The following is a 23,270-nucleotide window of genomic DNA, read 5'->3' on the forward strand; positions in this document are numbered from 1 at the left end:
TTTTTTTCTTTTTTCTAAAGTGTTGTCCTCTATCTACTCACTTTTTAATGTTCCAAAATATGTATTGAACTTTTCCATAAAATATAATTATTTCTATAAGTCTTTTGTACATGATACTTCCCAAATTAAGAAGTACCATTCTAGTTCCTTATTCCCAAGATATATTTTTCATAAAAAGGTATTAAACCTTATCAAATGCCTTTCTAGGATCAATTAAGATAATCATTTGATTTTTTCTCCTTTAGATGAATTATTCTGACATTTTTTAAATTATCAAATATCAAGCTCTACTTTATCTTGATGCATTATTTGTAACACACTAAAGGATCTGCTTGGCTATTGTTTTACTTTGGGTTGTGGTGTCTACATCACATGAAAAACAGACCTATAATGATCTTTTCCTCTGTTGTGCTCATCAGGCTTTAGAGTTAAAATTACACTCGTCTCATTTGTGAGCTGGACAGCTTTTGCTCATTTAAACTTTCTAGAAGAACTTTCAACAGTAGGAATTAGAGTTCCTTAAAAGTATGGCATAACTGACTTATAAAGCCAACAGTTTTCAACAGTTAATTGGCTAATTCTAACCCTTATTGCATCTAGTGCAAATTGGAGCATTTTAGATCTTTCTAGAAATGGATCTATTTTATCTAACTTTACAAATCAGACATTATCCTTAGGAGAAGCGAGTGTACCCCCAGCTCTCAAGGTGGGGCATGTATTTTAAACCTACCAATCAGCAAAATCTGTTACCTTTGCTACAGTGAGTGGTTTAGGGACTGGGGATATTAACTTAATTGGCCCAGACAAAATAAAACCCAGAATTTTTTTGTGAGGAATTGGAAAAATGAAGCTCTTAATTGCCTGGCTTAGTAGCATAAGAATATGAACCTAGGAATCACGAAGGGAGAGACTGAACTTTAGAGGCTCACAGTGAAGACTGGAGCCAAACGGAAGTTCAACTAAGCCAGGAATTAAACCTTGGTGGCACTGCTTGAGTCCTGGATAAAACTAAACCTACCCCTGGTCAACACGGTTTGGTGCACCAAGTTCCTCAAGAAAAAGTTGTTCAACCAGCTCCTAAAAATTTTGTCCTAAAGCCTCAGCCTGTAAATTCTTCGTGGGTTACTGACCTCTCCCTCCCTTAAAACGCTGCCTGAGGGAAGCTGTTGACTCCCTGGACCTTGCTATGATATCGTGAGCCCACATTTGTTGCTTGCTCTCAAGTGTATTGGGACAGGAACTTCTTACACAATAGACTTGATCTCACTTTCAGACTGTGGCTTTCTTTTGACCCTGTGAACAACCAGTCTTCTCTTTAGCTCTCCACCCAATCAGCATAGCCCCACACTACCCAAATCACAGCGTCAGTGTCAGATTTTCAGATAAACTGGAGATTTACCAATTACCACACCCATTTATCACTCAATTTCCATAGTTAGTGTGGACATAGTGTGACATTACTGTTTCATAAACCTAATGAGAAAAAAAAAGTGAAAAATATCTTGATATATAGTCATATCTTTATCTACATCTATAATGGTTATACGTATATATTTTTTCCTCTAGTAAATTCTGGCATTCTCAATATCCCCACTGAGTTTCTAGAACATATGATATCATTTCAAAGACATATGACAGAGAAACAATGTTTAGATTTCTAAAAGTGACACAAACTGAATTTTAACTGTAACAAACTGTTGTACTAAGCTATGTTTAAAAACTTTACATTTAGAAACAATGACACATGCTGCCAAAGTCTGTTTGAAGTGTTCTTACTCTGCACTATGCATAAAGACTTTCTATGTTTTTAAATCAAAATTTAATCAGTGATGAAGGTATATTCAAGATTTTGACAATTTCTTTCTGTGTATTTTGAAAATATACACAGGGTCATTCATCTTTTACGAATCAAACTTTCAAGAATAAAAGCAACATTTCAAAAAAAACTCCACTAATATTCTTTGGAATATGACTTTAAAGCAAGACATTTTCACCAAAACTGTCCAATGTCTGTCCTTTATTCTATTCTTGATGGAAGAAAATAGGACCAGTGTGGATACTGAATACTTAAGTGATTTCAGGAACTATGCCATTGGTCCCTCCTGAACCTCACTGCAGGCTGGAGTCTTTGCCATGTAATCAGAAAGTCTGAGGTTCTGCGGACAAAGTACTGTGAGCCTATGTAGTGGCAAAACCATAGTAGTGGTCTCAGACTTGAGAGATGTGTTACTTCAGAAATTATGTAAAAGGCTCAGGACTCATCAAAACACCTGCCCTTTGAGATAGCTGTTCTTGAATTCTATGAAGAAGGTAGAGTGGCCAAGGACCAATTTCTATGCTTCTTTCAAATTAAATATACTGTCTAATAGAATAGACTTTTCGACTTTGAAGCCCCTGTGTCTTAGTCCATTCAGGCTGGGTGGCTTATAAACAAAAGAATTTATTCCTACAGTTCTACAGGTTGGTAGTTCAAGATCAGGGTGCCAGTGTGATTGGGTGAAGGCCCTCTTCTGGATGGCAAAATTCTGTTTCTTCTCAAGGAGGATAGGACTAGGGAGCTCTGTAGGGTCTCTTTTTACAAGAACACTAATCTAAAAAACAAAACATATGAGTAAACAAACAAAAAGCAGAATCAGACCTACAAATATATAGAAGAAACTAATGGTTGACGGGGGGAAGGCGATAGGGGAAGGACAAAATGGGGCAAGGGGAGTGAAAGATACAGGTTTCCAGTTACGGAATGAATAAGTCTCAGGAAGAAAAGGTACAGCATAGGGAATATAGTCAATGATATTTTAATGGTAATGTACGATGACAGATGGTAGCTACCCTTGTGGTAAATATAGCATAATGTAGAGAGATATTTAATCGCTATGTTGTATACCTGAAATTAATGTAACATTGTGTGTCAACTATATTCAATTTTTTTTTTTTTAAGGAGCACTAATCCCATTCAGGAGAGTTCTACTCTAGTGACTTAAGCAACTTCCAAAGACCAAACATTCTAATACCACCACACAGGGCATTAGGATTGCGTCCTCTAGGAAAACACAAACATTCAGACCACAGCACTCTTATATAATATAAACTTCATCATAAATTTTAGAGTTACTTGTCTGTGTAGTCAAAAGATTAAAAATCATTTAATTATAACCCAGAGTTTTCAACTATTTAGAAAATAATAATTGTAAGATATTGCATATGATTATTAACAAAGATAAGCAGAGTCAATGTCACATTGCCAGTAAACTGGAGCAGCTCCATACCTCCGTTAATGAGTAAATGAAGTCCGTTAGCTGTGTTACCACATTCTCAGGTTCTAGCACAGTGCCTGGGCATACAAACAAGCATCACACTAACTCCTAAGGATTCTGTGGTGAAAGATATTTCCTGCTTTCAAGGAGCTCCCAGTCTAGTAAGACAGCTCCAGAACCAGGCAGTATTTACACAATGAGAAAGCTAATGCTGGGTGCCAAGAAAGCACGGATGAGGGATACCCCACTCCACCTGAGAGCTACATGGGGAAAGTGTCATCTTACCTGAGTTTTGAAGGCTGAGGTGAAAGCTGACAAAGAGAGAGGGGTATATGCAAATATACAGCATCTGTGAGAATGACTAAGGATTGAGTATAGCTATAACAAATCATATTTCAGGAAAATGGTAGGAGAACTAGGCAGGGAACAGTCCACAATTGCTACGACAACAACTTTTTGTTTTATGGTGGACACAAAAGAGTTTCATTGTTTTGGGTTTTTGTTTTTTTTTTGTTTGTTTGTTTTGTTTTGTTTTGCTGTTGTTGTTTTTTTTCATTTTTTTAATGTTTCTTTATTTTTGAAAGGAAGACACAGACAGAGCATGAGTGGGGGAGGGGCAGAAAGCGAGGCAGACACAGCATCTGAGGCAGGCTCCAGGCTCTGAGCGGTCAGCACACAGCCTGTCATGGGGCTCAAACTCACAAACCGTGACATCATGACCTGAGCCAAAGTTGGACGCTTAACCAACTGAGCCACCCAGATGCCCCTGTTGTTGTTTTGTTAAATAGAAGCAATGCCTGATCATAAATGAGGTTTCCCACAGACTGGCTTCAAGGGAGCAAGAGTAGGAGCAGCAGTGATCCACACAGGACATGCTGAGGGCCTTATCAAGGGCAGAGCAGAGGGGGAAGAGTCAGGAGCAGTAGATTTGATGAGGAAGGTGAAGTGTGCACAAGGAAATGGCAGAGTCCGGACAATGCTCAGATATGAGGATTGAGCCGCCAGGTAACTCAACTGACATTCTCTGAAATTAGAAGACAGTAGAAGAGCAAACTGGACAGAAGATGAGGAACTGTTCTAGGAGCTAAGAAATGCCAGGATGCAAGGTCTGCTTCCTGGGTGTGCCTCGCTTTCTGAACGCGCTGCTCAGTAGCTAGTAATTTTCTGGCAAAATTATAGTTTCCTACAGGGTAAATAAAAAGCTCTTCTCACCAAGAGAGGAGGATCAAAGCAGAGAAAGGGGGAAAAAAAGAAGAAAAGAAGATACGTCACTGAGCAGAGGGGAGAATGTGAAAGAAGACAGAAATGAAAGAGGTCCACAGAGCAGAGGGGTGAGGGAGGGAATGTGTGAACAGGTGAAGGGGATTAAGAGATACACACTTCCAGTTATAAAAATAGTCACCGCGATCAATAGCACAGGGAATGCAGACAATAATACCATAGTGACTTTGGATGGCGAGAGACGGTAACTATACTTAATATACAGAACTGCCGAATCCCAATGCTGCACACCCAAAAGTAATATATCATTGTGTGTCAACTATATTCAACATAAAATAAACTACTTCTCTTGGTTGGGAAAGGAAGGGAAGGGAAGGGAAGGGAAGGGAAGGGAAGGGAAGGGAAGGGAAGGGAAGGGAAGGGAAGGGAAGGGAAGGGAAGAAGTGAAAACCACAGAGAGTAGAAAGAGAATAGAGAGTAAGCCAAAACTGAACAGTTGTCCATACTTAACTCCTAGGTGGCTACAGTGAGTCTTCAAACCCTAGTGACCCAGCAAACCATGAGAGTAAAACTTCCACACACAGCTGGCAGTTCAGCAGGAGGTCAGAGACCTCAGACATTTCTTTGAGTAAAAGCCTGTTCTCTCTCTGAGGGAGCCAAGGAAGGAAGGGATTCAGTGGGGTGTATTTTACTTCTTCTTGCATATTTTCAGATAGCTGACAAGTATATAACTGTAAAAGTTTAATTACAATATCAGGATGCATTTATATCACATTTATAAAAATTCCTTAATTGAGCTTTAGAGCACAAGAGGTTCAAATTCCACCAAGGTGTGGCTGTAGTCCATACTTCATGTTTTTGACCAATATTTTAAAATTGGGAGATTTCACATAATTTCTGATTTCTCTTCTAATTTCTTCAAAGTTGGGACTAAGAGAGGCCTCCCTCTTCACATGCAGAACATGATGATTTTGAAACCTTAACCTATCCCGTATGAAGAAAAGAATCTTGTCACATCAATTATTTTTCATACTGAAGTTATATTCATTTGATAAAAGCACATTCCCTTCCAGTAGAAATAAGTTTTTAAAAATTTTTTTTAATGTTTATTTTATTTTTGAGACAGGGAGAGACAGAGCATGAACAGGGGAGGGTCAGAGAGAGGGAGACACAGAATCGGAAGCAGACTCCAGGCTCTGAGCTGTCAGCACAGAGGCCGACGCGGGGCTTGAACTCTCGGACCGCGAGATCATGACCTGAGTCGAAGTCGGATGCTTAACCGACTGAGCCACCCAGGTGCCCCAGAAGTAAGTTTTTAAATACAAGTGTTCTATACTTAGGACTTCTCCATTTGTAAACTTTATATACAAGACTAAAGCTGTGCTCCAGAGCAACAGTGCGTCAACACTGGACAGACGGTGTTCATCAGTCATATGTGGTCATTCTGGTCTGAACCATCACAGGGTTCCCTAGTCTAAGGAGACTTGTATTCGTGTTGAGTTTTGAAGGCTCCACAACTGTAATGAGCACACACTTCTGAGACTGGGTGCATAGGCAGTGAGAGCAGAAGGTACTACTGAGATGAAGCATACTAGTAGGAAGCAAACAAAAGAAGAGGAAAAAAAGGAAAAGAATAATTGAGACTATGCCAAGCACACATGGAATTTGCCTCAAAAAGCATGTGAATCATCTGGTGGAAGGCACAGGCCCAGATAATGGACCCTAAGTAATTTAAAAATAGCAATCTTTCTATTAGTTGAAAGTAAGCTCAATGATTAAACTGGCCACTTCAATAACATGTGTCAAGCACCTTCACACTTTAGGTAACTTTAACCACTGTCCTAACACTAATTTGAAAACGTAAACATTCCAGAAGCCACTGCAAACAACCGCATCACTAGCCCTCCTCATTTGGGCAGGACTTTAGAGCGTGTGCAATTTAGTGACACTGAGAATAAGTTTGGGAGTTATTTTAGCACAAAAGGGAGGCTTCTATTAAAATGCCTAACACTGTACTTTGATGCAAGAAATATGAGAGCACACATAGAAATATAAGAGCCACAGGCACGGTGGTAGAAATTGGGATTGTGTGTCCAAGGCACCAACCTCATGTGAGTGAAGGACCAGTGCACCGTGGCAAAATTAACTAAGTGAAAACTCTTCGAAGAGAGCACTCATACAGAAAAGTTTATACACATATTTTCTTTATGACTAAGAAACTGCCTATTAGTTACTGGCAAATCCACCCTATAAAGATGGATTTCAATTTTTTTCACATTCAGGCTTATGGTCAAAAGTTAAAATAATCTGGCTGACCTACACTTGATTGTAAACACATGCAAAAGGCTTCAGAAATACAGACAGACCTCCCCAATGCTATTAAATAAGAGACTATTGTGTCCAGTGAATAGGCAAGAGCCATTGTTTACTATTTTTGTATGATGGCAGCTTTCAATAGCTCTCTTATTTTCTTTTTAATAGGCAGCATTCCATTCAGCCAACCCCAAATTCCCTCCTTCCCCATGGTGGAGAACTTGTTCTGCATTCTCCTCTCCAGGGCTACTGAGTTATGCCAGTAAGAGAGCGCACACACGGTTCAATCCTGCTTGCACGAGCACTTCATTAGAACAGCTTCTGGATTTCCACGGAGCTTTAAGGGGACACTTAGATTTCACCAGCAGGAATTTCCTCAACTTCAGCTAACATTAAACATGTTAGAAAAATTACACATAGGGGAATTATTTCTTGATTACCACCTAGGAGCTCCATTCTACCAAGCCTTACAACACAACTCATTCCACTTCAGTCTTTCTAGATCCTTTGCAACATATATAGATATTTACCCTAATAACAGCTTCTTGTTAATTTTTGTCTCGGTAGCTTGTATTTATATAGTTCCATTGTAAAAGTTTATTCTAAATTAAACTCTTATAGAATTGGTGGTCCTAGGCACACCTTTCCTTGCCAGATTTCATAATGTTTTACTTTTAATTACCATTTTAACTTCTTATTTTAAGCAACCAGTATTTAAATCCCTTTAAAATACAAAATATGTTTCCTTGTCTCTTTAAGGATATCTTGTTAAACATAACTTGAAGTTTTAAACATTAGCTTGAAGTCATAGTAAACATCAACAGTTACTGAAAGCAACACAGTGGGCCATCAAAAGCATGGGTATTTTAAAGTTCTGGGCTCAATGCTCAAATTCATCAACTAATTTGGGACTATCTCAGCCTTGGATTGCTTATCCACAAATGGGGAATAGGAACACATTTCTCATCTAGTTGTTGGGATGACTAGGTTAGATAATGAACAGTATTCAAAAAATAAGTCTTCATCATTTCTCTAGAAGGCTAGAGTGTACTCAGTATGCCAAGACAGCTCCACAGCACTGCACTTTTAGAGTGCCCATGCTTGATTTTATGCCTATTGTCCATTTGCCTGTCATGGTATCACAAGCTCATGCTATCACTGGTATCATTATAGTATCCAGTAGTCTAACAAGTAAAATAAAAAGAGAGCACAGCATGTAATAAACAAAAGAAGCCTTCTCGTACACAGAAAAGAGTTCTCCTTCCCCCTTGCGAGCAAGACAACTACTATTTCCCTAAATAAAGAGGTTCTTGAAGGAAAATAGGAGAAGAGGTGTTCTAAACTGATTTATACCAGCTGGGCCAGTTGCAACTGTCCAATTCTTTTGATAAACATATGAGTAGCCTCAGATAATAAGCAAAACATGTTTTAATTGCAAACAAGTCCTAGACTGAACTAGACCACAAGTTTAAACAAGCATTAGCAAGCAGGCATATACCATTATTCTACCTATTACTGTAGACTCTTAACTCCCCTCTCTTAGTCTTTTCAGGCCCTCCAAACACCACTCTGCATGAAAGATTCACCATTCCACAAGAATCAGCTAGCCCTCTAGTCAATCAGGAGACAGAATACTCCTTTGAGTGGACCCAGGAGAATTCTTAATCAAGGGGCTTTTCTCTGAAGGGGTTAACTGTTCTACTTGTAAGATTCTTAGACACCTTTCATTCTAAGGGTGGAGGTACCTACATAACTCCTAAGAAACCACACTTGTCTCACCATTGAAGAATTCTTTCTAATACCCATTTTATTAATTAATGAATGCTGTGGTTCATATCTGTATGTGGCTCATATATATTTATACATTTACAGATATTATATGAATTTTGTGGTTCGATATTTGAAGTGTTCTTAATGACTCCCCTTAGGCTGCAGACTCCCCTCAGAGGTCCCTCTTATATAACTGACTGTGCCTACAGTGGAGCGTAAACTTCAGCACACACATACTCCTGCCTACATTAAAGTATTTAAAAAGTAAATTGAAGATTAGTAATGAGAAGGAGGGGTGGTTGTGAATACTGTTAATTTTGTGATCCTTGTGGTAGGGAGAATAAAAGGCAGAAGCTTCACATCCAGGAAATGTAGCCCCCATGGTCTTGGGTGGTGCCCTAGGGACTTCCATAGATGCTCAAAGTACTCAGGATATGGTTTGTACCTCGCAGGAGCCAGCCAATGGACAATAGGCTGGGAACTGAGCACCTAAGACCTAATTTTTCCCCTGGGATTCCTCCTGCTGAAGGATCTGCACAGAGTAGAGAACTGACTACAGTAGCTCCTCATCTAGTTAATATATATTGTCTGTTGACTTCTGGCTCATCCTGGATCTAAATGCAATCTAGGCAATCGAAATTATACCTCTCTCTCTCTAACTTGTTGATTATAATTTGCTTTAAATTTATAAATGAGAATAGTCTGTACTGATTCTTTGTAAATAGATTGATTGGATTTTTAAAATGGCATTCCAATCATTTTTCAGAACAGAATCACCTAGGGAGACTTTTTAAAATTAGATTTATCTTATCCCACAGACATACTGAATCAGAATGTCTGTGGTAGAACCCAAGCATACATTATATGGGGGTTAAAAAGGAAGATCCTATTTGATGCTGATATACACCCTTGATAAAGAACCATTGGAGAGCTGTTAGTTTTTGATAATGATAAACTAGATTTTCAAACCAATCTTCCTCTACTTGGGGCAGGGTGGGGGGGAGATTATATATATATATATATATATATATATATATATATATATATACACACACACACACACACACACACATACATACACATATATATACATGTATATACACACAGTGTGTGTATGTATATATATATATATACATACACACACATATATACATATACATATACATATACACATATATATAAACCTGCCCCGCATCTCATACACACACACACACACACACACACACACACACACACACACACACACGTGTGTGTATACATACACATATATATGTACATATATACACATACATGTATATATGTGTACATATGTGTGTATATACATATATATATATATATACACATATGATGCTGGGCAGGTTTTGTTTTAAATAAATCACCTTAAAAGTATCAAAGGACTGGGGCGCCTGGGTGGCGCAGTCGGTTAAGCGTCCGACTTCAGCCAGGTCACGATCTCGCGGTCCGTGAGTTCGAGCCCCGCGTCAGGCTCGGGGCTGATGGCTCAGAGCCTGGAGCCTGTTTCCGATTCTGTGTCTCCCTCTCTCTCTGCACCTACCCTGTTCATGCTCTGTCTCTCTCTGTCCCAAAAATAAATAAAAACATTGAAAAAAAATTAAAAAAAAAAGTATCAAAGGACTGACAAGATAGTAAAAAATCATCAGGTCAGTACTGATGGAAAAACAGGAACCCAGAGAGAGAAGCTAGCATGGAAGTTTTCTTTCAATGAGTGCATTAAACAATCCTGACAAATTTCAAGATTCCTACAGATCTGAACTTTTGCCTTCATGGCCTCACTAGTAGAAAGTGACTGAAATCAAAGCCCCCAGGCTGACAGAGGGTGGGGGAAATCACAGGAGATCACCTTGGCAGAAACAAATATAGTTTTCTTTTCAGAACGCTTTTCAGAACTTAAATTAGGGTACAGGTGAAGTAAAATGGATTTGCATCCCAGATTGGCGTTATGAAGATCTTCTAAAGAAATTCAAGCCTTGAACTTGGTTGGTGCTGGGCTCAAAGTGCGTCCAGGCGCCTGGCCGAAGCAAATACAGATTATTTCTGGACAAAATTATCTTAATTTCAGAACTCAACTAAACGTGACTATGTTGAAATAAAGTACTGTACTTCTGTTCATCAAAAGACATCATAAAGAAAGGAAAAAAGGAAGCCACTGAGTAGAAAAAGAATTTGCAACACATATAATAGAAAAGGACTAGTATCCGGAATATAGACATACAAAATTTAGATAGATGTTTCACAAAGAATAAATCCAAATCGTGAAAATACATGAAAACGTGGTCTACCTCATTAATAATCAGGGAAATAAAAAATAAAGCCACAATTCAAGGCATTTCACCAACTGTGTATTGAAGCCTAGGAACGGGACATGTTTTTGAGAATTAAGAAATAGTACCTCTCAACCTTTCCAATATCAATATGAATTGATTTTTAAAATGCTATGGAAAGTATCTGCCCTTTTCTAGTAAAGTTGAAGAAACACACATGCCATAGAAATTCTGCTCTGAGATATACATCCTAGGGAAACAGGGAACATCAAAAGATACGTTTGTATAATCCTGTGTTCTCTGCAGCACTGTTGTTGACAGCCAAAATAAGAAACAAACTCAAAAGTCCACTAACAGCAGAATGGATATATAAATTGTGGTACAGACACACAACAGAATATTTTATAGCAATAAGAATACACAAACTACAACTATACACAATAACATAAATAAATCATTATAGTAAATGGAAAAAGGCAAGTCACTAAAGTACCTGTATATGATTAAATTTATATGAAAGTCAAAAACATGTAGAGACCATACAGTATTGTTTAGGTGTGCATACATAATGGTAAAGTTTTATTGTTTTATTTGATTTTTATTTTTTAAGATTTTTTTTAAGTAATCTCTATATTCAATGTGGAACTCGAGCTTACAAATCCGAAATTAAGAGTTGCACACTCCACTGACTGAGCCAGCCAGGAGCCCCATAGTGGTAAAATTTTAAAGAAAAAGGAAAGGAACTGGGGAGTGGGAAAGGTTATAATTGAGAAGGGACACATAGGAGAGCCGTCAATGTTCTTTTCCATGACCTGGTGATGACTGCATGAATTTGTGCCTGATAACATTCATTAAACCATTCTTACAGCTTTACAAATTTCCCTGGCTTCATATTTCATAATGAAAGCAATATTAAAAATAAAGAAGAAAGAGAAGTAATAAGAAAAAAGAGGAGGGGTAGGGGATGGAAAGAGGAGGAGGAGAAGGAGGAGGAGGAGGAGGAGGAGGAGGAGGAAGGGAACAGGAGAAGCAACACTGAGTTAAATCCCATGTTCCAGGGTGCCTGGGTGGTTTGGTCAGTTGAGTGTCAGACTTCAGCTCAGGTCATGATCTCACAGTTGATGAGTTCGAGACCCAAGTCAGGCTCTGTCCTGGCAGCTCAGAGCTTGGAGCCTGCTTCAGATTCTGTGTCTCCCTCTCTCTCTGCCCCTCCCTCACTCGTGCTCTGTCTCTCTCTGCCTCAAAAAATAAACATTAAAAAAAATAAAAAATAAAAAATAATCCCAAGTTCCTTAAGACCAGTGACTGCACCTTCTCTCTTCAGTATACAATGTCAGATCAGCTCTTACCACACAGTGCCTTCAGTAAAATTATATATAAATTTATATTATATATAGATATATAATATATTTAAATAAAATAAATTACACACACACACACACACACACACACACACACACACACACTCCCATGACCTTGTTTTTTGAGTTCCTTAAAAAATTTTAGTTGGAAAATGTGACTTCTGTACATAATTCATGACTTCTAACAAATTTTGAAAAAAAACATTTTAGGAACCAAAGAATGTGATTCTTTTAAATGAGAAATTTTAGTTAAGAATTTAAAATTATAGATGTTTGGGGGTAGGGAAAGGAAACAAACAAAAACTTTTATTATAACATTTGTTCAACATACTGCACATCCTTTGGGGTCACTTTGGTATCACCTGCTGTACTGAACTTAAAAATTGACTAATCAATCTCTGACTGTTTTGAGGGAGAAATTCTACTTAAGGGTAGGAATTTGTTCATTCTCCCACTGAATCCTGTTTTACTTCAAACGAATTCTCCAAAAAAGAATGGTTTGTATTCCATGTCTTGTTTAAAATTTTTTAAGTTATATAGCCAGTTTTATAATACTCCTAATTATAGTCCCCAGCCCTCACCCCTAAAATCCTCATTTTCATGCTCTCAGACTTACTTGAATCTTTTCTACTTCAGAAACAAAAAAAACAACCCAGATTTTCTGCTCTACCTGAGTGATCTATCCAGGTTCTGGAGGTCTTGTTTAATCTATCTACAGAAGTCCAATTCTGGAGAAAGAGTCTCCCAAAAACCTGTGCAATAATGGTATCAAATTGATCTCTGTTGAGTGCTTATCCAGCTTTAAAACCTTCAGCAATGGTGACTCAACCTCCAGTTAGACAGGATCCATCATCTGAGTAAGTTAAATTATAAGGAAGTTCTAATTAACTCCTGTAAGTGGTACTAGCTGGCCCTTGTCGTACACTTTGGAGCCATGCAAAATATCTCCAGTCCACCTTAGACAGTCTATCACAAATACCAGGAGTTATATTTTCTTACTTCCTGGTTAAGTATACTCCATTTCATCAACTGTTCTTCAAAAGGCATGGGTTCAAGACCCATCACTGGACTGAACTCCCCATTTCATCAATGCCCTCTCTAAAGTAAAGTGCTCAAACTGAACATGGTACTTTGTACTTAATCCATGTTATTATCAACGCAGCCTAGAATAAAGTCTATTTTTTGTCAGCAGTACTTTACTATTGACTGAAAATCACTCAGAAAACCCTTCAGAATCTCTTTTACTCTCATGCACAGTTATATTTTGTATATGTGATTAATTTCAATAGTTATGTTTAGGTTTACACCGTTACATAATAAAACATCAGCCTGCTAATTATAAAACAACTTTCAAGTTGCCTGAAGTATTTTTTTCAACTAAGAAGTTGAAATCTGTTAACATTCAATGATTATCTACTGTCTTGTAACACAGAAAATTGGTTATTTTAACGATAAGGAAACAGAGGCCTGAAACTTTAAAGCAGCTCACCTTAGAATCAGTACTTTTACCTATTCAGTGTGGCTACACCTTCCTGTCCTTTCTAACCATCCCACTAATTTAGATATATACAGAATTGACAGGAGACCTTGTAGTCTTGACACAAATCACTGATAAGCTTCTGAAAGGGGCAAGGCCAAGGATGGAACCCTGCAATACATAATTAGAAACCTCCCACAGGGAGACATACCAACATAAAGGACATTAAGCTGTCCTTAATGGACTAATTTCACAATTATGAACTAAGCTAACCATCTCCATCAAGCCCATATTTTTCCATCTACTCAGTAAGACCATCGGAAGTAATTCTGTAAAAAACAGTGCAGATTTACTACATACACAAATTGCATGCATGCCCTTGAATCAAGTAATTATTTCAAAAGAGATATCAAGTATTAAACTGAGGCATATTAAAATTTTAAGTTTATTTGAGCAAACATCCCTTGGAATAGGACAGTGCCAAACAGGAAGTGGTTAGAAGGTCTCCACCAACAGGACCGTGGGGAGGAAGTTTATAAGGAAGACCCAAAAGGAGATTTATTGGCTATAGCTTAAGTGGTTGCCTTGTTTAAGAAAGCCTAGTTGGGTGCTTGTGATTCGTTGTCCTTAAGTTTTGATTTCTTAATGTTGAGGCATTACTGGCTTAGGTTTTGGTTTGTTCATGTAGGCTCCTAAGGCATTAGAACCACCTGTCTCTAGTCTATGGCCACACCACCCAGAACATAACTAATCTTGTCTGATCTTGGAAGCTAAGCATGGTCAGGCCTCGTTAGTACCTGGATGGGAGAACTACCTGTGTCTACTGGCCTCTTTACGTAATTAATTTAGCATAAGTTGCTAAGGTACAATTTCTTTTTGGATTCTGAAATCCATGCCATTGTCACCTGTTAAAATAATCATGGCTACTTTTCTGAGTGTTCACAGTTTGATGATCTGTTTTGAAATTTTGCTTAAGAGTTTAAGATTAAATTTACTAATTGGGAATTTATAAATTTTTCTATTACTCTTTCTGGAAAGTTATTTTTAATCTCTTAGAACTCTTCAGTTCTTTCAATCTGTAAAGGTGTTCCCAAGATCCCTGCATGATGAGTCTGTACTCACAAGAAAACTTCATTACCTAAGGGCTCACTCACTATTTCCACATATCTTAAGGCATCAAGTTCTTTTAGTGGCTTTGTTCTACCTCTTGAGCTGAAAGCTCCTTCTCTTTGATTAAAAAAAGAAGAAGAAGAAAGAAATGATCAAGCAAAGCAATTACTAAATGCTTCTGTTACCTCTGTAATCTAGAAACCCCATATAACAGGCCTCAAACATTAGCCTACCTCTCCCATGGTCTTCTTATTCTGAAACTAGTTTCAAATACCTTCTTTGTGGCAGGACGCTGTATCTTTTAGATTACTCCATGCCTTAAACTTTCTGAAAGCAGCTTTAAAAGATGTCCCCCCTCTGTTATGAACATCGTTTCATAAGGATGAAATCTGGGAGACCAGATTCTGGGTCTGAATCTGGGAGACCAAGTTACTCTAATCCCTGAACCCTATATTCCCTTCTGTCCCTGCTCTCCAAAATGCTGAGCCTGGGCCAAAAGTTAGCTGATAAGAAGGAAATTAAAAGTATTACAGCGACTTTCAAAAATATCAGGAAATAACAGACATGCCAACAGGTAAGAATCCTCAAAAAAAAAAAAAAAGAGACAGACAGACAGACAGACAGACATAGAGGTCACGGGAGCTCCACATATCACCAACAGGAGAAAACTAAAGCATTACAGACAGGTATATCTTCGGGAACACACCTAAAGAGTGACTCTCCCATACACTGCAATTTTCCCTCCTAATTTTCTTTTTTTTTAAATTTTTTTTTCAACTTTTATTTATTTTTGGGACAGAGAGAGACAGAGCATGAACGGGGGAGGGGCAGAGAGAGAGGGAGACACAGAATTGGAAACAGGCTCCAGGCTCCGAGCCATCAGCCCAGAGCCCGACGTGGGGCTCGAACTCACGGACCGCGAGATCGTGACCTGGCTGAAGTCGGACGCTTAACCGACTGCGCCACCCAGGCGCCCCTAATTTTCTTTTTAATATGGAATATCTACATTCCTCAGGAATTAATGTAAAAATGTCGTGAGAAAGAGTCCATGTCAATATTTTCCTTCATGTGGAATAAAGCAGCAGATTGTTATCTCAACCTCCAGCCCGACTCTGCATTAAGGAAACTAACAAAGAAACTATACACCACGTACACATACATACAAAGGTATGAGAAAATAGTGGTATGAAGTGTTATATGAAGAAATTTATTCATATGTATATGAAAATAAGCTTGTTAAACACTATGTATATGAAATAATATGCAGTGTTATAGATCATGTATTATATATCATGTTACATAAGTCACATATGCTACATTATACCTTACATATTATATATTTCGCATTGATTTATGTGTGTAAGTATATATTCTTTCTTCTGTTATCACCCAAAATGTTCCTGTGACCTACTTAATACCAATACTTGTCTTTAGTGACATTTGACAATTACCCAGAGGGTGCAAAGCTCTGCCTAAGATGTTGTGACCATGCATACTAGATCGGCAAACAAAAGAAATTTCCCTGCCTTCCAAGACTGAAAGATATAGTTTGGCAGAAATCTTAGCTTTTTTCATCTTTTCTGCAAAACTAATGCCCATTTCTCTTTGTTATCCTCTCCATGTCTATCCTCACATTTTTCAGCTCTCACATATTCTCCAGAAAGCATAACTGACAGCAAGAATTTTCTTCATGATTTTATTCTAGAGAAATCTTAGTGATTACATTCTTTATCTTCACTTTATAGCTCCTCCTTGTTTTGACCAAATTTTTTGTGTTTTAATAATTTCAATTTTCTTGGTGCCCAGTGGCTTAAGATTTCTTAAATGTTCAAATCCCATATAAAATCCTAGGTCTTTTTGGACTGCTTAAAATATTTTTAAAATAAGCGTTGGTGGCCAATGAAATCACTTTTTGAGAAATCTTTCTGCCAACTAGAGTTTTAGATAGCCCTTTTAGCTTTAAAAAGAAGTAAAGACAACTCAAAAGGGTTATATTATGTAGGTAAATTCATGTGTTTCTATGTGACACAAAAATTACCCTCAGATATATTTTCTGGATGTGCTGTTTGTGCTCATCAGAGCCGTTTATACTGTTTGTTGCTTCCTCTAACACACACACACACACACACACACACACACACACACACACACAGTTATATAATTCAATCACATTTGATATTTCTACAGAAACACAACTTACTCCACATTTTCATTAGTTTTGACCATTGCTTGTTAGAATTGATTTTACCTATTTCAAGAGAAAATAATTGGTAAGGAACCACAAACTAGACATGAGAATACAAGACACACCCACACAACCTGGAAATTACTCCAAAGTGACTAATCCAAGACTGTGTGTGTAACAAAAACTAACCATTATGACCAAGTAGTAAGAGAGCCAGGGTGGCCCCCACCCCAAAAGACCTCATGCTTCAAAGCCGGAAAGACACAAATTAATATATATTCATAAGGAACAGTAGAGCAATGATGGGTTAACTTTTATAAGCCAAAAGTAGTAGATCAGAGAAAGAAAAGATCAATGAAGCTGGAGTGTAGGTGAAAAGCTTCTCATGGAGTTTTGAAAAAAATGGAATGTGGATAAGCTCATAGGAGAACCAATCACAAAATCAAAAACCTTTTCTATTTGCACTGGAAGTGGGATTAAGCAAGAAAACAAGGAGGGAATGGTAATTAGGGTGTCATGTGTTGGAGAGAATGAGATGTGTATGACCAGAGATGAGACTGTGGAAGGGTGAGATAGAATAAGTTTATAATAGGTGTTTCAAGATTTTTTCTTGCTTTATTATTAACACCTACCTCCAGAAAGTGTGCACATCAGTAGTAGTAGTAATAAAGTAAGAGAGGAAGACAAGTAGAAGGGGAGGAAGAAGAGGAGGAGGATAAAATCATTGCTGCCATTACTTGAATGTTTTACTATTAATCATAATATTAATGCTGACTGAGAGCCTACTGTGCCAGGTGCTCTTCTAAGCATATTACATGCAGGAGTTAGGTACCATCACCATTTTACAGTTGAGAAAAATGCAGGAATTCATAGAGCTATTAAATGGTAGAATCAGGATTTGAAATCCAGGCAGTCCATATTAGTCTGCACTTTCACATGTCAGTTAATTAAATTTCCACAGCGACTGTACACTTTATAGGTTATTATCCCTCATTTACATTTTTTAATGTTTATTTATTTTTGAGACACACACACACACACACACACACACACACAGAGTGAGCAGGAGAGAGGCATAAAGAGAGGGAGACACAGAATCTGAAGCAGGTTCCAGGCTCTGAGCTGTCAGCACAGAGCCAGATGCGGGGCTCGAACCCACGGACCGTGAGATCATGACCTGAACCAAAGTCAGAGGCTTACCCGGCTGTGCCCCACCCAGATGCCCCTATTATCACCCAGTTAAAGAAGAGAAATCTGTGGTTTGGGGAGATGAACTACCTTGCTCATGGTGACATAATCTGACATGAAAAAATAAGGATGTGTGCTACTGTCCATCTGATTCCAAAGCTTCACAACATTTAGAAGATACTAAGGAATATATTTTGGGGTTCCACAGAAAAGCAGCAGATAGCAGTTGTGTTTTCAAGAGATGCCTATAAAAGATAAGTCATGGGGGAAGAACAAAAAGACTGTTTACCAAAAAGCTGTAGTTACGATGCCTATAGAGATAAGAAACTGGATGTGACAGAGGCCAATTTGAAGCATTAACTAACATGATTTGATGAAAGTTTAGAAAGAAGAGTTTATATCATTGAGTGTTTTTAGGTAGATGCAGCAGTAGCAAATTCCATCTAATTTATGAAGATAAGGAATTTACTTGAAGAGATCTGAGTAGCTTGCAGAATCTTATGAGGACCAGAGAGCCTGAGGAAGTTCATCAGTCACAAAAATGCCTCAAGTTACAAGACAGAGGTCCCACCACTGGACAGTGACCCCCAGGTTGCACCCCCAACACTTCCAAAGCAAGACACTTCTAGACACTGTCATCAGTAAGCCACCACTGCTTTCTCCTGCAGCCACCAGCTGACAGAATCATCAGGCAGGCCCCCACTGCACAAGCCCAAAGTTGATCTGGCTGTCTTAAGTTACAAAGAAGACTGGGAAGGTGTTTTCAGTCTCAGTTATGGCTAAGGGCTCTGGCTCTAAATATTAGAAAGTCCCCAAAATAAAGGAAGATCTAAAAAAAAAAAAAAAAGACAAATGTCCACCACCAGGTTAGAGTACAAACATATTTTTTTTTAATTTTTTTTTCAACGTTTATTTATTTTTGGGACAGAGAGAGACAGAGCATGAACGGGGGAGGGGCAGAGAGAGAGAGGGAGACACAGAATCGGAAACAGGCTCCAGGCTCTGAGCCATCAGCCCAGAGCCCGACGCGGGGCTCGAACTCCCGGACCGCGAGATCGTGACCTGGCTGAAGTCGGACCCTTAACCGACTGCGCCACCCAGGCGCCCCCACAAACATTTTTTTAAGTTCACTATGTATGTTGCATATTCAGAAATTTTCGTTTACAGGAACACTTCAATGACATAATCACAGAACACAATTTTACCAAAGTAACCTGACAGGGGGAAAAAAGAACAGTCAGCACATTCTTCCTTAAGAATAATTAAAAGGAGACCATTGTATCATTTGTGAATATTGAAAAATACACAGAGGTGATTCACTTTGCTACTTCTAAAAAAGGGGCTGTTTTGTTATTAAACCTTTGTTTCTTTTGTCAAGAATAACCATTTGGTTTGTGTATCCAGAAATAGGTCTATGGTACCTTCTTTATGTTCTTGTATTCTTTGACAACATGAAAATATCTGTTTTCCTAAGACATTGTATCATGATGCTTTCCAGGTGAAGACTGAAATCCTACTTGTTTTGAGAAGGTTCAGGACAAATAAGAGATGTCATTAGTGATAATCTAAAGTAACGGTGAATGTGTATCTTTCTGAACTAGTGTTTTTACTTCCTTGGGGTAAATAGCCAGTAGTGGAATTACTTGATCCTGTGGAATTTCTATTTTTCACTTTTTGAGGGAACTCTTGACTGTCTCCCACAATGGTTGCACCAATTTGCATTCGCACCAACAGCACATGAGAGTTCCCTCTTCTCACATCCTCACACTGCTATTTCTTATCTTTTTGATGCTAGCCTGGTGTGAGGTAATATCTCACTATGGTTTGATTTGCATTTCCTTGATGATTACTGATGCTGAACATCTTTTCATTTGCCTGTTGGCCATGTGTATGTATTTGGAAAAATGCCAACTCAGTCCTATGTCCACTTTTTAATCAAACTGTTTCCCTTTTTGTGTTGAGTTACATAATTTTTTAAAATATAATTTTGGATATAGAAATACCATGTGATCGAATAATTCCCCTACTGGGTATTTACTCAAAGAAAATAAAAGCACTAATTTGAAAAGATATATGCACCCGTATGTTCATTGCAGCATTATTTGCAATAGCCAAGATATGGAAGCAACCATAGTATCCACTGACAGATGAATAGATAAAAAAGATGTGGTATATATAAACAAAGGAGTATTACTCAGCCATAAAAAAGAGTGAGATCTTACCATTTGCAACAACATGAGTGGACCTAGAGAATATTATGCTAAGGGAAATAAGTCAGAAAGACAAAGACAAATACCATATGATTCACTTATATGTGGAATCTAAAAATCAAAACAAAAGAACAAACAAAACCAAGCAGGCTCTTAAAAACAGAGAACAAACTGATGGTTGCCAGAGTGGAGGTGGGTGGGGGATGGGTGAAATAGACAAAGGGATTAAGAAGTACAAATTTCCAGTTACAAAATAAGTAAGTCATGAAGATAAAAAGTACAGTAGGGAATATAGTCAATAATACTGTAATAACACTATATTGTGTCAGATGGTGACTACACTTATTGTGGTAAATACTGTATAATATATACAAATGCCAAATTGCTATGTTGTACATCTGAACTAACAAAACATATGTCAACTATACCTTAATATTTTTTTAATTAAAAAATAAATAATGTACTAGTGAACATTTCTGAACATTATCAGCACTTCTCTGGGTCTTAGTCAAGTTGTTTTGCTTCCAAGAGCACTTGAAGAAGGCTCTGATCTGATTCACAAATACATTTTGAGGAATCTGACTTATTTTGAGGACTATTTCACATTAACGATTTCTCCTGAGTTGTATTAGTATCAACAACAAATTCCTAAAACAAAATGCAAAATATTATTTTATTTCAGGTAAGAGAAATGAATTATATTTATATATATAGTTATATATATAGTTATATACATATTTATATATATATAGTTATATTTATAACTATAAATCCTTCCTTTGAACAATTTTAATATTTAAGTTATATTCTATTGTATTTTATTTGGAAACTCTTCACTGTTTATTTAATAGTGAGGATGAAAACTAGTTAGAAGTATCATCCTTGCATTTTGCATTCAAAGATGTATATCTTGAGTGGCTCAGTCAGTTGAGTGTCTAACTTTTGATTTTGGCTCAGGTCATCATCTCACAATTTCATGAGTTCTAGTCCCATGTTGGGCTCTGCGTTGGACTCTAGACTGATAATGTAGAGCCTGCTTTAGATTCTCCCTCTCTCTCTGACCCTTCCCCGCTAGCACTCTCTCTGTCACTCTCAAAATAAAATAACCTTTAAAGATGTATATCGGGATTCTGGGAAGATGGCGGCGTAGGAGGACGCTGGGCTCACCGCGCGTCCTGCTGATCACTTAGATTCCACCTACACCTGCCTAAATAACCCAGAAAACCGCCAGAGGATTAGCAGAACAGAGTCACCGGACCCAAGTTGCAGACGAGAGGCCCACGGAAGAGGGTAGGAAGGGCGGCGAGGCGGTGCGCGCTCCACGGACTGGCGGGAGTGAGCCGGGGCGGAGGGGCGGCTCGCCGGCCAAGCAGAGCCCCCGAGTCCGGCTTGCAAAAGCGGAGGGGCCTGACGGACTGTGTTCCGACAGCAAGCGCGACTTAGCGTCTGGGAGGTCATAAGTTAACAGCTCTGCTCGGAAAGCGGGAAGGCTGGAGGACAAAGGGAGGGTGAGCTGCGGAGCCCCGGACGACAGAGCTCAGTTTGGCGGGGAACAAAGGCGCTCGCCAGCGCCATCTCCCCCGCCCATCCCCCCAGCCAAAATCCCAAAGGGAACCGGCTCCGGCCAGGGAAATTGCTCGCTCCGCGCGAACACCCAACTCTGTGCTTCTGCGGAGCCAAACCTCCGGCAGCGATCTGACTCCCTCCGGCTGCCACAGGGCCCCTCCTGAAGTGGATCACCTAAGGAGAAGCGAGCTAAGCCTGCCCCCCCTGCCGCCGTGCACCTTGCCTTCCCACCCCAGCTAATACGCCAGATCCCCAGCATCACAAGCCTGGCAGTGTGCAAGTAGCCCAGACGGGCCACACCACCCCACAGTGAATCCCGCCCCTAGGAGAGGGGAAGAGAAGGCACACACCAGTCTGACTGTGGCCCCAGCGGTGGGCTGGGGGCAGACATCAGGTCGGACTGCGGCCCCGCCCACCAACTCCAGTTATACACCACAGCACAGGGGAAGTGCCCTGCAGGCCCTCACCACACCAGGGACTATCCAAAATGACCAAGCGGAAGAATTCCCCTCAGAAGAATCTCCAGGAAATAACAACAGCTAATGAGCTGATCAAAAAGGATTTAAATAATATAACAGAAAGTGAATTTAGAATAATAGTCATAAAATTAATCGCTGGGCTGGAAAACAGCATACAGGACAGCAGAGAATCTCTTGCTACAGACATCAGGGGACTAAGGAACAGTCACGAGGAGCTGAAAAACGCTTTAAAGGAAATGGAAAACAAAATGCAAACCACCACAGCTCGGATGGAAGAGGCAGAGGAGAGAATAGGTGAACTAGAAGATAAAGTTATGGAAAAAGAGGAAGCTGAGAAAAAGAGAGAGAAAAAAATCCAGGAGTATGAGGGGAAAATTAGAGAACTAAGTGATACACTAAAAAGAAATAATATACGCATAATTGGTATCCCAGAGGAGGAAGAGAGAGGGAAAGGTGCTGAAGGGGTACTTGAAGAAATCATAGCTGAGAACTTCCCTGAACTGGGGAAGGAAAAAGGCATTGAAATCCAAGAGGCACAGAGAACTCCCTTCAGACGTAACTTGAATCGATCTTCTGCACGACATATCATAGTGAAACTGGCAAAATACAAGGATAAAGAGAAAATTCTGAAAGCAGCGAGGGAAAAACATGCTGTAACATATAAAGGGAGACCTATAAGACTCGTGACTGATCTCTCTTTTGAAACTTGGCAGGCCAGAAAGAATTGGCACGAGATTTTCAGGGTGCTAGACAGCAAAAATATGCAGCCAAGAATCCTTTATCCAGCAAGTCTGTCATTTAGAATAGAAGGAGAGATAAAGGTCTTCCCAAACAAACAAAAACTGAAGGAATTT

The 23,270-nt window shown here is 38.9% G+C and overlaps 1 protein-coding gene across 2 annotated transcripts in view; it reads right to left on the reverse strand.

Annotated features, from left to right (window-relative positions):
- Positions 1–23,270, reverse strand: part of PRKD1 (protein kinase D1) — a 334,083-nt gene that overhangs the window by 172,646 nt on the left and 138,167 nt on the right. The gene's annotated exons all lie outside the window — the stretch shown is intronic.

This window comes from Lynx rufus, unplaced genomic scaffold (genome assembly GCF_022079265.1).
Source record: "Lynx rufus isolate CCGP_SWC_20201006 ecotype Redwood Valley unplaced genomic scaffold, mLynRuf1.p SCAF_13, whole genome shotgun sequence".
Lineage (NCBI taxonomy): Eukaryota > Metazoa > Chordata > Mammalia > Carnivora > Felidae > Lynx > Lynx rufus.